This window comes from Saccopteryx bilineata, chromosome 6 (genome assembly GCF_036850765.1).
Source record: "Saccopteryx bilineata isolate mSacBil1 chromosome 6, mSacBil1_pri_phased_curated, whole genome shotgun sequence".
Classification (NCBI taxonomy): Eukaryota; Metazoa; Chordata; class Mammalia; order Chiroptera; family Emballonuridae; genus Saccopteryx; species Saccopteryx bilineata.
The window spans coordinates 2183303-2196617 of NC_089495.1; the positions used below are offsets into that span (position 1 = coordinate 2183303).

The window sequence follows — 13315 nt, forward strand, 5'->3', positions numbered from 1 at the left end:
CTTGATGAAGATTTTCTGCTAAATGACTATGATTATATACTTCCCTGGAAAGTAAAAAGGAGAAATGGAGTATCTGATAATTTTGAAAATGTTGGCAGGTTAAGCCGCGAAGCCAAGTCCTCAACAGTTATGGTATCGATCTAGAAACTGACACTTCACTATAAATAGAAAACGTTGTATGAGCTGCCCCAATTACCAATACTCACTTCCTAAAATGTAGGATTTTTGTCATTGAGGGGATAAATACCCTCATCCTCTCTTTTTCTTTATCCAGCATGGGTTTCCTTCTTGTCTTTTCCAAACACACGTTTCTGCTTTCGCCTGTAAGGGTACGATCTGACTTCCACGTCACCTTCAATGCCAGGAGGGTATTTTTAATCCGGGTGCGATGGCAAACGGAAGACAGGATCCTATACCCAGGAGCGGAGGCCTCTCTTGATTCAGGCCCATTTTTATTCCCCCTCGAGAATCAGTCACGAACCCACGGTGTTCACCCTCCCTGAGTCTCAACTTCCTCGGGACGCCGTGAAATCGCTGATGGATTCGAACACCCGTCCTGTTGCTGTGGCTTTTTACCTATTTCCCACCTTAGGGTGCTTCCACTTGGGCAATTCAGACCTAATAAGACGGAGATTAAAAAGTAACAGTATGTGAAGAGAGGAATGTGGCTCTAGGTATGTAATGAAAAGTAACCAATAAGAAACAAAACCTTATCATTTTTATTTTATAACTGTGACTTACAATTCAATTCAGAAAAGTTACTTGAAAAAGAATGCCGTTGAGGAAACGTGAATAAAAAAAGGCAAAATAACTCCTCTAAAGAGGGTTCTGACAATAAACATTTTGAATCAGCAACAGCGCTTCGATGAAAAATGAAGAGGACGATTCTGTAGTGTGCCCGGAGACCAGGGACACCAGGGACACCAGGCAGGGGGACAGGGGGTCAGGGGGGCTCAGAGACCAGATGTCAGTGGTGGAGGGCGCCCCCCGCTCAGCTGAGCGTGATTGTACTGGCACTGACTTCGTTGGGAGACGCTGGTCCCCACACAGCCCTGAGGGAACCCCGTGTCCCCCACTCCATCACACAGGGCTCTGCACATGGCACCCTGACTCTCCACAGTGACGTGCTGGTCTCGGGGGTAACACAGTCAGCTGCTCACAGAGAAGTGCCTCAGTTCCTGGGGAGGGGGCAACACACATCTTTAAAACCTCACAGACTCTGCCGACGCCTCCCAACGGAACAATGAACACTATTTTAGTGTTTCGATATTTCTGGGTTACCGGAATGTCTGAATTAATTGCCAAGAGGCTACGGATGATACGTGAGCGATGGTGTTCACGGCCCCTCGGACACATTGCAGACAGCAAGCCACACGCCCCCTCACCAGTGGAGAGGTCCTGGATCGTTAGGGTGGGACCGTCCACCCAAGAGCTGAACTGGACACTCATTTCCCTGCGTCAACAGTCACTGCGTTATCAGCATCCCACACCCGTCCTTGGCCGGGAGGAGAGACTTTGATTTGTCACCGACTCATTTTACAGGAAACCCATATTAGCATGGCCACGGACGTGACACAAGAACACAGAGGTTTTATTTATGTAGGAAGCTCCCTTTATGCAGTGAGCGCCGAGGAGGACAGAAGGAGTCCCCCATGTGAACTTCTAAGCGTCCGCACTGTGTCTTAGGAGCCTAAGAACACAGTTATCAGGGGTCCCCTGGGCCCTCCCTTCTGGGATGCTCACGGGGTTTTTGGTCACGGCGAGGGCAGACCCGAGAATCATTTGTGTCGTAAACGCGCTGACAAGGGCGGCTGTCCGTGATTCCAGGAGACACAGGGACCCACGCAGCATGGGACATGTAGCACGTTCCCCACGGGGCACACACAACTCCTCACCGGGTTCCCTCTGAACTTCTCCCGAGTTTAACTTTTCCCACGATTCTGCGAACAACCTAGCCCTCCAAAGAGCCTTGTTTTCTTCTGAATTGTGAGAGTATTTGTGAAGTAATGTTTAGTTTCTGCTTCTCCATGGTCAGATGTCCATGGCTGGTGGCTCTCTTCTGACTTCTCCTCCCCTGGGTCCGCCCCCTCCCGTGGGCCCGCCCCTCCCCTGGGCCCGCCCCCTCCCCTGGGCCCGCCTCCTTCCCTGGGTCCAGGTCATGTCCTGAGCCCTGAGCCCCCTCCCCTGGGCCCGCCCTCTCCCCGGGGTCCACCCCTCCCCTGGGTCCGGGTCAAGTCCTGAGCCCCCTGCCCACTGGGCCACAGCGGTCAGGGTTTGTGGGAGAAGTGCTGCCCCTGTGCTGAGGGCTCTGATAGGAACTCTCCCCTCACGAGAGTTCCAGCCACAAAGCACTTGAGGAAGCAGGAAAGTGGATACAGATTTAATTAATACAGGAGACTCCATGAACACCCGCCCAAGGCCATCCCCGGGCACTGATGGAAACAGAGCTTCCGAATGGAATTATTTTATTTCAAGGAGCATCTGTCCTAGGGTACAGGTCTATTCATCTTGAGACTACATGCTTTAAAACCTGATGATTATTATTATATACAAATTTTCAAAGAAACATTTATTCATTTTAGAGAGGTGGGGAGGGAAAGAGAGAGAAAGTGAGAAAAGGAAAGAGATAGAGAGAGAGAGAGAGAAAGAGAGAGAGAGAAGGGGGGAGGAGCAGGAAGCATCAACTCCCATAGGTGCCTTGCCCAGGCAAACCCAGCGTTTCAAACCAGCAACCTCAGCTTTCCAGGTCAATGATTTACCCACTCAGCCACCACAAGTCAGACCAACAATGATTATTTTTGAATAAACACAAAACTGAGCAGAATTGGGAGGGATTTTCATTATCTTATAAATACTATACATTTGTTTCTGGTTGGATTATGAATCTTTGTGCTTTTCAATATCGGCCATGGCAGAAAATTAAATTGTTATTTTAAATCAAAACATTTTTTTGAAAACTTTTATTGATACTTATGGTGCTATCCGCCTACCTGGGACACTTTCAAAGGAAAGTGAAAACACCATGTGGCTCACGTGAGCAGAACTGAGACCCTAGATCAACGGTTCTCAAAGTGTGCGCCTGATTAGGTTGCAAAAGGCTATTAAGCTGTGGTGCTGGATTGTTTACACTACCCCCATGTTCTCCATAAATACTGGAGGCAAGTTTCTCCTATCCTTTGTTTGGTGTAAAGTTAAGATTTGCTAATGGCCCACTTTGCCCTATAAATAAAGCAAGATGTGGTTTTGTGCGCACTTTGTTCTTGCCCCCAGCAATTACAGGGCCTTCCCAACCCCATATTTTCTTAATTCCATGTATTTTCTTAATTCTGCACCGTTCCTGCTCGGGACCTGGAATTACTGGCTGCTCTGGTTTGCGGCATATGCCCAGCTACAAAGATAAATATAGTTACTCTATTATACCATTTCATCATAGAAATACCGCTCTTTTTGTTAACACATCATTATTATATTTATTTACACATCATTATATTATTTTTAGATAAATACACCCAAATAAAATGGATAGATTTCTCAAAAAGAAGCATGATATTGAAGAATCCGATTCTGGAAGTGAGCAAACGTTAAGTGTAAATAAACTAGGACTTGAAGGCTGACGGGCAGGATTTAATTTATAGCATTTTCCATCCCTTAACACTGAACAATACGATTGGATTAGAAACCCACTCATGGAAGCTTCAAGTGATTTTGGTTTAACATTAACAGAAGAAGAAGAACAGGTAGCTACATCCACTGATCGTGGATTGATGATTAAACATAAGGAATTGTCTCTGGAAGCCTTTTGGATTTCTATAAAAAATACGTGGCAATATCTAAAAAAGCTTTGAACATTTTACTACAATTTTCAACATCCTATTTATGAAAATTAGGATTTTCTACACTCAACACAATTAAGAGTAAAAAGAGAGGAATTCTTCAATGTATTGACGAGAAAATAAGAGTTTGCCTTTCAAATATATGCCCAAACATTGAAGAAATCACTAGGACACATCAGGCTCATGTTTCTCATAAACACAAGAATGAAAAAACTTAACACATTAGCGCCGGGACCAGCCGAATTTACTAAATCTTACTAACAATATATCTATATATATGAAAAGATAATTATTTTGTTATTTTTTTATTTTTTAACCCCTCTTTTTTACGAATTCTGAAAAGCATAACTCAAAAAATGTAACACAGCACAGTGGGATAACGCATCAACCTGGAACACTGAGGTCGCTGGTTCAAAACCCTGGGCTTGCCTGGTCAAGGCACATATGGGAGTTGATGGTTCCTACTCCTCCCCCTTCTCTCTCTCTCTCTCTCTCTCTCTCTCTCTCTCTCTCCCCCTTCTATCCCTCTCTCTCTCCTCTCTGAAGAAAGAATTGAATAAAGTGTTTTAAAAATTATTTAAAAAATATATTAAAAATGTAACATAAAATGTTTTTTAATGTTAGAATAAATTTAATTTTGTTGTATTTGTTTTGTTTAATTATCATAAAAGCATGCTTGGACTTTGTATTTTTCTTTAATATTTGACTTAATTATTATAATATATTTCTCAGAAATTTGTATATAGTGCGCCTACAATTATTTGTAGGATTTTAAAATGTGCCCCGACTTTAAAAAGTCTGAGAACCACTGCCCTAGAGCAAGAAGCCAGTGTGAAAACAACACAGAGGTCTGTGGGTGATAGCACAGAAAAGGGGGTGCAGTGAAGGAGTGGAGACTCTGAGGAGGCTCTGACCTTATTTGAGGGGGGCAAGAAAGCTGTTCTCAGGGGGATGGCCTCAGAGCTGGGGTTTGAGAGCTGGTGGTCAGTGACTGGGCAGGCAGAGGGGGTCAGCTTGCTGGGGGGGACAGAGCTCTCTTCAGGGAGCCCGGGGCTCACCCTGGCTCCCGACCTGCATACCTGCATTGCCACAGTTCGAACGACTCTCATCACATGACCTCCGGGCACCCCTGTCCCCTCCTACCTTTAGGTTCTATGGAAGCAAAGCTCTAGACATATAAAAGTATAGAACTGGCCCTGGCCGGTTTGCTCAGTGGTAGAGCGTCAGCCTGGCGTGCAGAGGACCCGGGTTCGATTCCCGGCCAGGGCACACAGGAGAAGCGCCCATCTGCTTCTCCACTCCCCCGCTCCTTCCTCTCTATCTCTCTCTTCCCCTCCCGCAGCGAGGCTCCATTGGAGCAAAGATGGCCCGGGCGCTGGGGATGGCTCCTTGGCCTCTGCCCCAGGCGCTAGAGTGGCTCTGGTCGCAACAGAGCAACGCCCCGGAGGGGCAGAGCATCGCCCCCTGGTGGGCAGAGCGTCGCCCCCTGGTGGGCGTGCCGGGTGGATCCCGGTCGGGCGCATGTGGGTGTCCGACTGTCTTTCCCCGTTTCCAGCTTCAGAAAAATACAAAAAAAAAAAAAAAAAAGTATAGAACTTCATCCCCTCACTTTAAAATCAAGTCTGTGGGCACAGACAATTAAATTGATTTGTGAAAGATGCATACAAATAGTTAGACCTGGAAACCAATGACCTCCATAAAAAGGAAAAAGAAGAAAAGAATGAGCTAAACTCTCCCACTGCAGTTTTGTTTTGCTCCCTAAAGAAACCTCTGACGTCCTCACAGGTCTGCGTGGACAGACGTGCACACTAGTGTCTTCTAAACCAATGACGCATCACACGCAAGTCAGCGTTGTTCCTTAAAAATAAATGATCCAGGTTCAAATAACTTTTAGAAAGCACTCGCTCAACACCCCTGTCTTGGCCGATACCATGTAACGCATTACATGAGAAATTCTGAGGCATGCTAAGAAAGGAAGTTGATTTTTTTTTTTTTTAGCCTAACATTTCTTGAGCCTATGTGATCCCACAGTCTGTATTTCACAGAGTGCTTTTAATTCTTTGTGCATTCTACACATCGTTATTCAGCAGGCATTATGTGCCCGTTACTATTTTAAACACCTGCGGTTACAGCAGGGAGCATATTAACGAGTCCCTAACTTTATGGGGTCCTAGTCTGATGCAGGCTGGGTATAAGAGGACTCACACACAAGCGCTCTGCCAGCCTTCCAAGCTCAAAGAGGTGGTGGGGACTGACCCCGTCCCGCTCTTGACATTCTGTCAGGAAATCAGCCAGTCCCTCGGGAGAGGCGACACGTAGATGAAGTTCTGAGTAGCATGAGGGACCTAGTTCCGCCAAGGCCATGGCAGATAGAGGACATTCCCGGGAGAAAGCTAGCATATGACCTTGCCACCCGTGAGCAGATAGACCGTTGTGGTCGAGTGACGGGTAAGCCGGCGGCTGGTGCAGCGGGCAAGGAGGGGACGGATGGGAAACGGGCTGACGCGGGACCGAAACCTCCGCGTGTCCTGCAAGCCGGCCAGGGCACGGAGTGTTGGTTTTGCCTTGAGGTTCAACGGGAAGCTGGAGAGGGCACCAGGTGGGTCCCTGAGGGGGCACGTGATGTGACCTCACCTGTGTCAGTCGGGTCCCTCCGGCGGAGGTGGAGGAAGCGTTGTTGCAAGAGGAGCAAGACAACAGACCCGCCCAGAGATTCCCAGAAACGAGCCGATGCTGGGACAAGGGCAGAGGGTAGGAGGCACGGCAGCGAGGCTGGGAGGAGGGCGGGGAGGGACGTGGATGGATGCTTCGCAGAGACAGTGAGACTCGTCAAGTAAGACAGAAAGAAGGAGGGGAGCAAGGACAGATCACAGGTCACCAGGGCTGAGGACACACAAATCAAGGTCTGGTTCGTTCCTGTGTTCACCCAGGGTTCACTTTCATTTCTTTCTCATCTTATTGCAGGGGTCGGGAACCTATGGCTCGCGAGCCAGATGTGGCTCTTTTGATGGCTGCATCTGGCTGGCAGACAAATCTTTAATAAAAATAATAATAATGTTAAAAAATATAAAACATTCTCACGTATTACAATTCATTCATTTCCTACCGCTCAGGTTCATGGTTGCAGGTGGCTGGAGCCATCACAGCTGTCCTCCAGGACAACACTAAATTTTTATTGGATAACGTGTAAGGTACACGGGTCGTTGTATGGCTGTCATGGAATTACATTTTAAAATGGTGGTGTTCAGGCTCTCTCAGCCAAAAGGTTCCCAACCCCTGCCTTATTGTATTCCAAGTCAGAGGCTGCTAGAATCTGACAGTATGTTCATGTGTTTCTGTCCCCCCACCAAAAAAAAAATCCCTCAATATTCTACGAAAATCCTAACAGATCTTTAATTATAGATGTGCTATAATTAAGTGAAGCTGGAACAGGTGTTCAACACCAAAAATAAGCAGGTTGAGAAGAGGCAGGAGCACGCAGGCAGCGTTACAATGTATTCCTCATTGACGGTAAGAGTGTCGCTTCTAGCCAGAAATGTCAAGGACTGCATGCTGGTGAAACCCGGGTTGTCTTTGTAAATGTTAAGTGACTTTCAATTAAGATGCTCCCAGGTACTATGCCATCTGGGCTGTTAACAGGCCGAATAGGATTGGATTCATCCCTTTGTGGAATGAGGTTTTGCAAATCGAGGTGGTGGCAATACATCACCCACAAATGCATCGAGTTGGAAATCGTGACGGGGCTGAGGACATTACACTGTATACTCAGATTCCTATTTTGTAGCAATGTCAAGGTGGATACTTTTATATGTTTTTACATCGTGCTTATCACGTCCTTCACTTTGAACAGTGCAGCTGGGGGTAGAACTCATCAGAACTACTGTTCTGTCACGTGCCCTTCAAGTAATGGGTGGGCCACCTTGGACGGTCACATATCTGTATAACAGGTCACAATTTACAGGACCATCTTGTCCCACTGAACTCGTTGTCACTGTCTATTGAACAAGTGCAAGGAAGTGGACCATGCATTTCCTGACCAAACTCATACTTAAGTCAATAATTTGGGTTTATCTGCCTTTTCAAATTGATGTGTTTTTTTTTGTTGTTGTTTATTTTATTCAAAGATGTTTTCGCAGGAAGATTAGTTCCCTATGAATAGTTGATTTGCTTGAAGTAACTAAATTTGGTCTTGGGCTTCGATCTAGAAGAAAACATTTCAGGACTCTGACAGTATCTTGGGGACATCTAGACATCACAGAGGAATGACAAGTTAAAAGCCACATTGTGAAAGGCCAGACAGGTTTGGAACTGCTAAAATGACAGTTTAATAAAATGTGTGATTCTCTTCCCAGCCGGATATATATAATATGATCTCTAAATATCGGTGCTCCCTAAACAGGTTGTCCTTTAGACGATCACATCTTTTATTCATGATTAATTATTTGTTTATACGGAGCCTTTGATTCCAATCACCTGTTGTTCACGTATAACTTAGCCAGGGCATGCAGAGTCCATTCTAGCTAAGGACAGAAAGCTCAGGACGGCCGTGGTCTCTGTGGGCGCTCGTGACAAAGCACCGCCTACGTGGTGGCTTACAAAGACGGACATTGAGTTTTGTCGTTCGGAGGCTGACGTCTGAGATCAGGCTGCCCGTGTGGCAAGGGTTCAACCCCTTCCTGGTTGCACACGGCTGACTTCTCCCTGTGAACTCACATAGTGGAAGGGACAGGGATCCATCAGGCATCCTTTATAAAGGCGCTGACCCCATCCATGAGGGCTCCACCTTGTGACCTGTTTACCTGCCCAGGGCCCCGTCTCCTGACACCATCATCACATCTGGGGTCAGGCTGCAACATACGAACGCTGGGTCAGAGTGGGAGCGGAAAACACACATGTTCCGTCCACAGCAAGAACCCGAGGCAAGTTCACCTGCTCTTCGGAAACAGGTGCTATTTCAAAAACTAAAGAACCTAATTATATCAATGACCAAAAGAACGTCGGCAGACATGAGCTTTCTTGTGTCGACTCGCTAATGTAGAGAAAATACTGTTTAGAAAAAATATATATGATTATGTTCCTCATTGAGTTTCCCTAATATTATATCCTAACTTACTTTTCTTAAATAAAGAGATGACCCAGGACCGAGTCCGAGAAGAGTGAGGCAGACCCAGCTGCAGAGAGAACAGGACTCAGACGTCAGAGGCCCCAGAAAGGACCCGGACAGGAGAGGCTTGAGGAGCCAGGAGCTGACCGGCCCCGGGAGAGAGTCCTCTCAGCCCAGAGGGGCAGGGTGAGCCCCTGGAAAGGCTTGAGGAGCCAGGAGCCGACCTGCCCGGGAGAAAGTCCTCTCAGCCCAGAGGGGCAGGGTGAGCCCCTGGAGAGGCTTGAGGAGCCAGAAGCCGACCTGCTGGGGAGAGAGTCCTCTCAGCCCAGGGGGGCAGGGTGAGCCCCTGACACGAGGCTGGCAGACCAGACGGCTGAGGTCTTGAGTGTAAAGTAGATGCAGGGCCCCCCGAACTCCAGGACTTAGAAGGACTCTTGTCGACGCAGAGCTTAACAGAGTCCATCTTTAGGAAGGTCTCTCTTCCTGTTAAATTGGGTCCTGTCACTCTTAGGCTTTAAGCATCCATCCGTTTCCTTGGGAACTTCCCTCTGACTTTGCAGCTCAGACTGATTCCAAGTGAGAAATGATTCTTTTAACTCATTTCAAGCTCCAAATTCCGACACTCTCAGCCTCCCTGATAGGAAGTGGCGTAGCTGTTCCATGGTTCCTGGCCGGGCTGACCACGTGCATCACGCCACCTCTCCACTGACCGTGTCCGGCGCTGCCAGCCCACCAGGGCCCGGAATTGAAGCCCCGGGCGCCGTGGTGGGGGCACAAGCATCCTCCGTACAGAGCTCCCTGCTGGCTGGTGGGGGCACAAGCGTCCTCCATACAGAGCTCCCTGCTGGCTGGTGGGGGCACAAGCATCCTCCATACAGAGCTCCCTGCTGCCTGGTGGGGGCACAAGCGTCCTCCATACAGAGCTCCCTGCTGGCTGGTGGGGGTACAAGGGTCCTCCATACAGAGCTCCCTGCTGCCTGGTGGGGGCACAAGCGTCCTCCGTACAGAGCTCCCTGCTGGCTGGTGGGGGTACAAGGGTCCTCCGTACAGAGCTCCCTGCTGGCTGGTGGGGGTACAAGGGTCCTCCGTACAGAGCTCCCTGCTGGCTGGTGGGGGTACAAGGGTCCTCCATACAGAGCTCCCTGCTGGCTGGTGGGGGTACAAGGGTCCTCCGTACAGAGCTCCCTGCTGCCTGGTGGGGGCACAAGCGTCCTCCATACAGAGCTCCCTGCTGGCTGGTGGGGGTACAAGGGTCCTCCGTACAGAGCTCCCTGCTGCCTGGTGGGGGCACAAGCATCCTCCGTACAGAGCTCCCTGCTGCCTGGTGGGGGCACAAGCATCCTCCGTACAGAGCTCCCTGCTGGCTGGTGGGGGCACAAGGGTCCTCCGTACAGAGCTCCCTGCTGGCTGGTGGGGGTACAAGGGTCCTCCATACAGAGCTCCCTGCTGCCTGGTGGGGGTACAAGGGTCCTCCATACAGAGCTCCCTGCTGCCTGGTGGGGGCACAAGGGTCCTCCATACAGAGCTCCCTGCTGGCTGGTGGGGGCACAAGGGTCCTCCGTACAGAGCTCCCTGCTGGCTCGGACTGTGCGTCAGAAGCCACGTCGGGGCTCGCTGGCAGGTGGCAAAGGGGTCTGTGGTCTGCCGTGGACAACAGTATGTCGACCCCAATGCAGACGGAGGACGAAGGGGATGAGAGCATCACCACGCGAAGGTCTGCTCTGCGCGGTGGGTTTCACGTCGCTCAGAATCCCTCAAAATGGATTCTCGTGTCTGATTCTGTCGCCCCATCCGGACCTCCGACCGCGCCCTCCTGGACAATGAATGGGCCTATAATGGCAGAAGTCTTCTCTTTTGTATCAAAACCGCACTGAAAGCCTCCAGCTTCTGTGTAATCCGGGGTCACGCGGCCCCTGCTGCGTCCTCACCTGCCGGAGGAGCCCCTTCCGCACGGCTAGCTCCTGTCCCTCCGAGAGGGCTGTGGTCCTCCGCAGAGCCCACGGCTCACTCGACAGACACTGGTGTTTTCTGTTTGTCCTCTCGGGCACCAAACGTCCACCCCAACGTGGTTCTTCCTGGTCCCCCGATAAACCCACCATCAACCCCACAGCCACCGGCCTGCCGAGCCTCGCTCCCTGTGACTTTGTATCCGCTCCCTGTGACTTTGTATCCGCTCCCTGTGACTTTGTATCCGCTCCCTGTGACTTTGTATCCACTCCCTGTGACTTTGTATCCGCTCCCTGTGACTTTGTATCCGCTCCCTGTGACTTTGTATCCGCTCCCTGTGACTTTGTATCCACTTATAACGCTCTTTAACCTCAGACGAGAGGACTGGACATCTCCAAAGTGCCTCCTTCTGGAAGAAATCATCAGAACTGCCTGCCCAGAGGAGACACACTCCCTGGGGCCCCGGTCAAGGTGGGGTCTTGTGAGAGATCATACAGTCATGGCATCTTTGTACAACAGTTCACATTTTTAAAATTAAAAAAAAATGTTGTTAGTATTAATTAATCATTTTAAAAAATCAGATCTGGTCCTGGCTGGTGGATCAGTGGATAGAGCATCAGCCCTATGTGTGGATGTCCTGGGTTCGATTCTCAGTTAAGGCACACATGAGAAATGACCATCTGTTTCTCTACTCCTCCCTCTCCCCCTTGTCTCTCTCTTCCCTTCCTGTAGCCAGTGGCTTGATTGCTTCAAGCATAGCCCCGACACTGAAGAAGCTCCATTAAAGCACATCAGCCCCGGGTGCTAAAAATAGTCCAATACTATAGCATCAGCCCAAGACAGGGTTGCCAGGTAAATCCTGGTCGGGGCTCATGCGGGAGTCTGTCTTTCTGTCTCCCTTCCTCTCACTTAAAAACAAAAAACAAAAAAAATCAGATCTGATCCATTGTGGTTGCTGTTTTTGTAGTACTAGACTGACTAACAAAACAGAAATCTTGAAAATTCTTATTTTATGACAACCTGTGTCAGCTGACCATTCACGCAGGTAGCTTGTCCATCATTCTGGACCTGAGAGTCATGCCGTCCACTGTATCACGAGCCACGCAGGTTGATTTTATTGTTCCAGTAGGCAATTTAAAAAGAGTAACTATCTGGTGGAATTGATTTCAGTGTAAACGTCTTCACCTGATAAATCACAAGTATTATGTCAGCATCTGATCAATATAAAAATATATTATTGCAATATTTTACATTCTTTTTCCTTACCTAAGCTGTCAAAATTCATTCCGTATTTTTTCACTCAGAGGGCAATCCTACCGAGACCGACCGTGTTTCGGGTGCTGATGGCCACAGGTGGCTAGCGGCTGCTGGACTGGGCACAGCCGCTCGGGGGCGGGGAGGGGTGGGGGAGACGGCCCAGAAGATTATGACGCCTGTTCGTATTTTCCGTCGGAGGCGTCGCAGCTCTGGCTTGGGTGAGAAGCTGCTCGCTGCCATTTGAGAACCGTCATGGTACAGGGTACCTGGAGGTCTCTTTGTATGCAGAGGCTTGCACTGTGTCAGTTTGCTAATACGCAGTTAAGCGGAAGGTTGGCAAGTTCCTTAGAATTCCTTTTCCAGAGAAATCAACAACTCTGTCAGAACGCATCAGGCACAGTGTCCTCAGCCCCACACATTTCCACTGGAACACTGCATTCTGCCGTCAGGGAGATGTTTCCTCAGAGACACAGCGCGTGAGAGGGGGCCAGCTCCACACGCGGACTTTTAATCCCACGCCCACAAACCCTCCGATGTCCCAACGAGGCCAAGGACAGGGGCCCTCTGGACAGAGGGCAGGCGCAGTGACGTTTAGTAGGAGACAAGATCATTTGAGGCTTTTTCATACAATTAGTAGAAATGAAAGGGTAAATATAAAAAAAAAATCATTCTCCACATTAATAAAACTGAGGATTGCAATGGTAGCTATTGAAATCTTAAAAATTTTTAATTTTAAATAATTACTATCGTTATGATCAAAGTCATCTTTAGCGTGTGGTTAGGCTTCGCTGACCAAGACTGACAAATATTTTAGAAAAACAAACACATATATTATGAAAATATAGCGAATTGATTTAAAAAATAAATTATATGGTTCAAAAATACACTGCGTAAGAGGTGTCAGGATTACACATTTCCTTTCTGAAATGTCTGCATAATAAATATCATCCCTCTTCCCAAAATGCTAAGACTATTTAACTTCCCATTAATTAATGCAACCAGGGTTGAAAATTAGAGTCCGGTTTCTCCTATACATACAAAAGGAAGTTTTCAGGAGAGAGGGATTCTGGCTATTTTAGGGCAAAACTGAACCATTTTGAAGTTCTCAAGTATTTAATTATTTTTATTTTTATTATTATTAAGTGAGAGGAGGAGAGAGAGACAGATTCCTGCA

At 48.3% G+C, this 13315-nt stretch overlaps 1 protein-coding gene across 1 annotated transcript in view; it reads right to left on the minus strand.

Annotated features, from left to right (window-relative positions):
* Positions 1 to 13315, minus strand: part of CSMD1 (CUB and Sushi multiple domains 1) — a 1658614-nt gene that overhangs the window by 734018 nt on the left and 911281 nt on the right. The gene's annotated exons all lie outside the window — the stretch shown is intronic.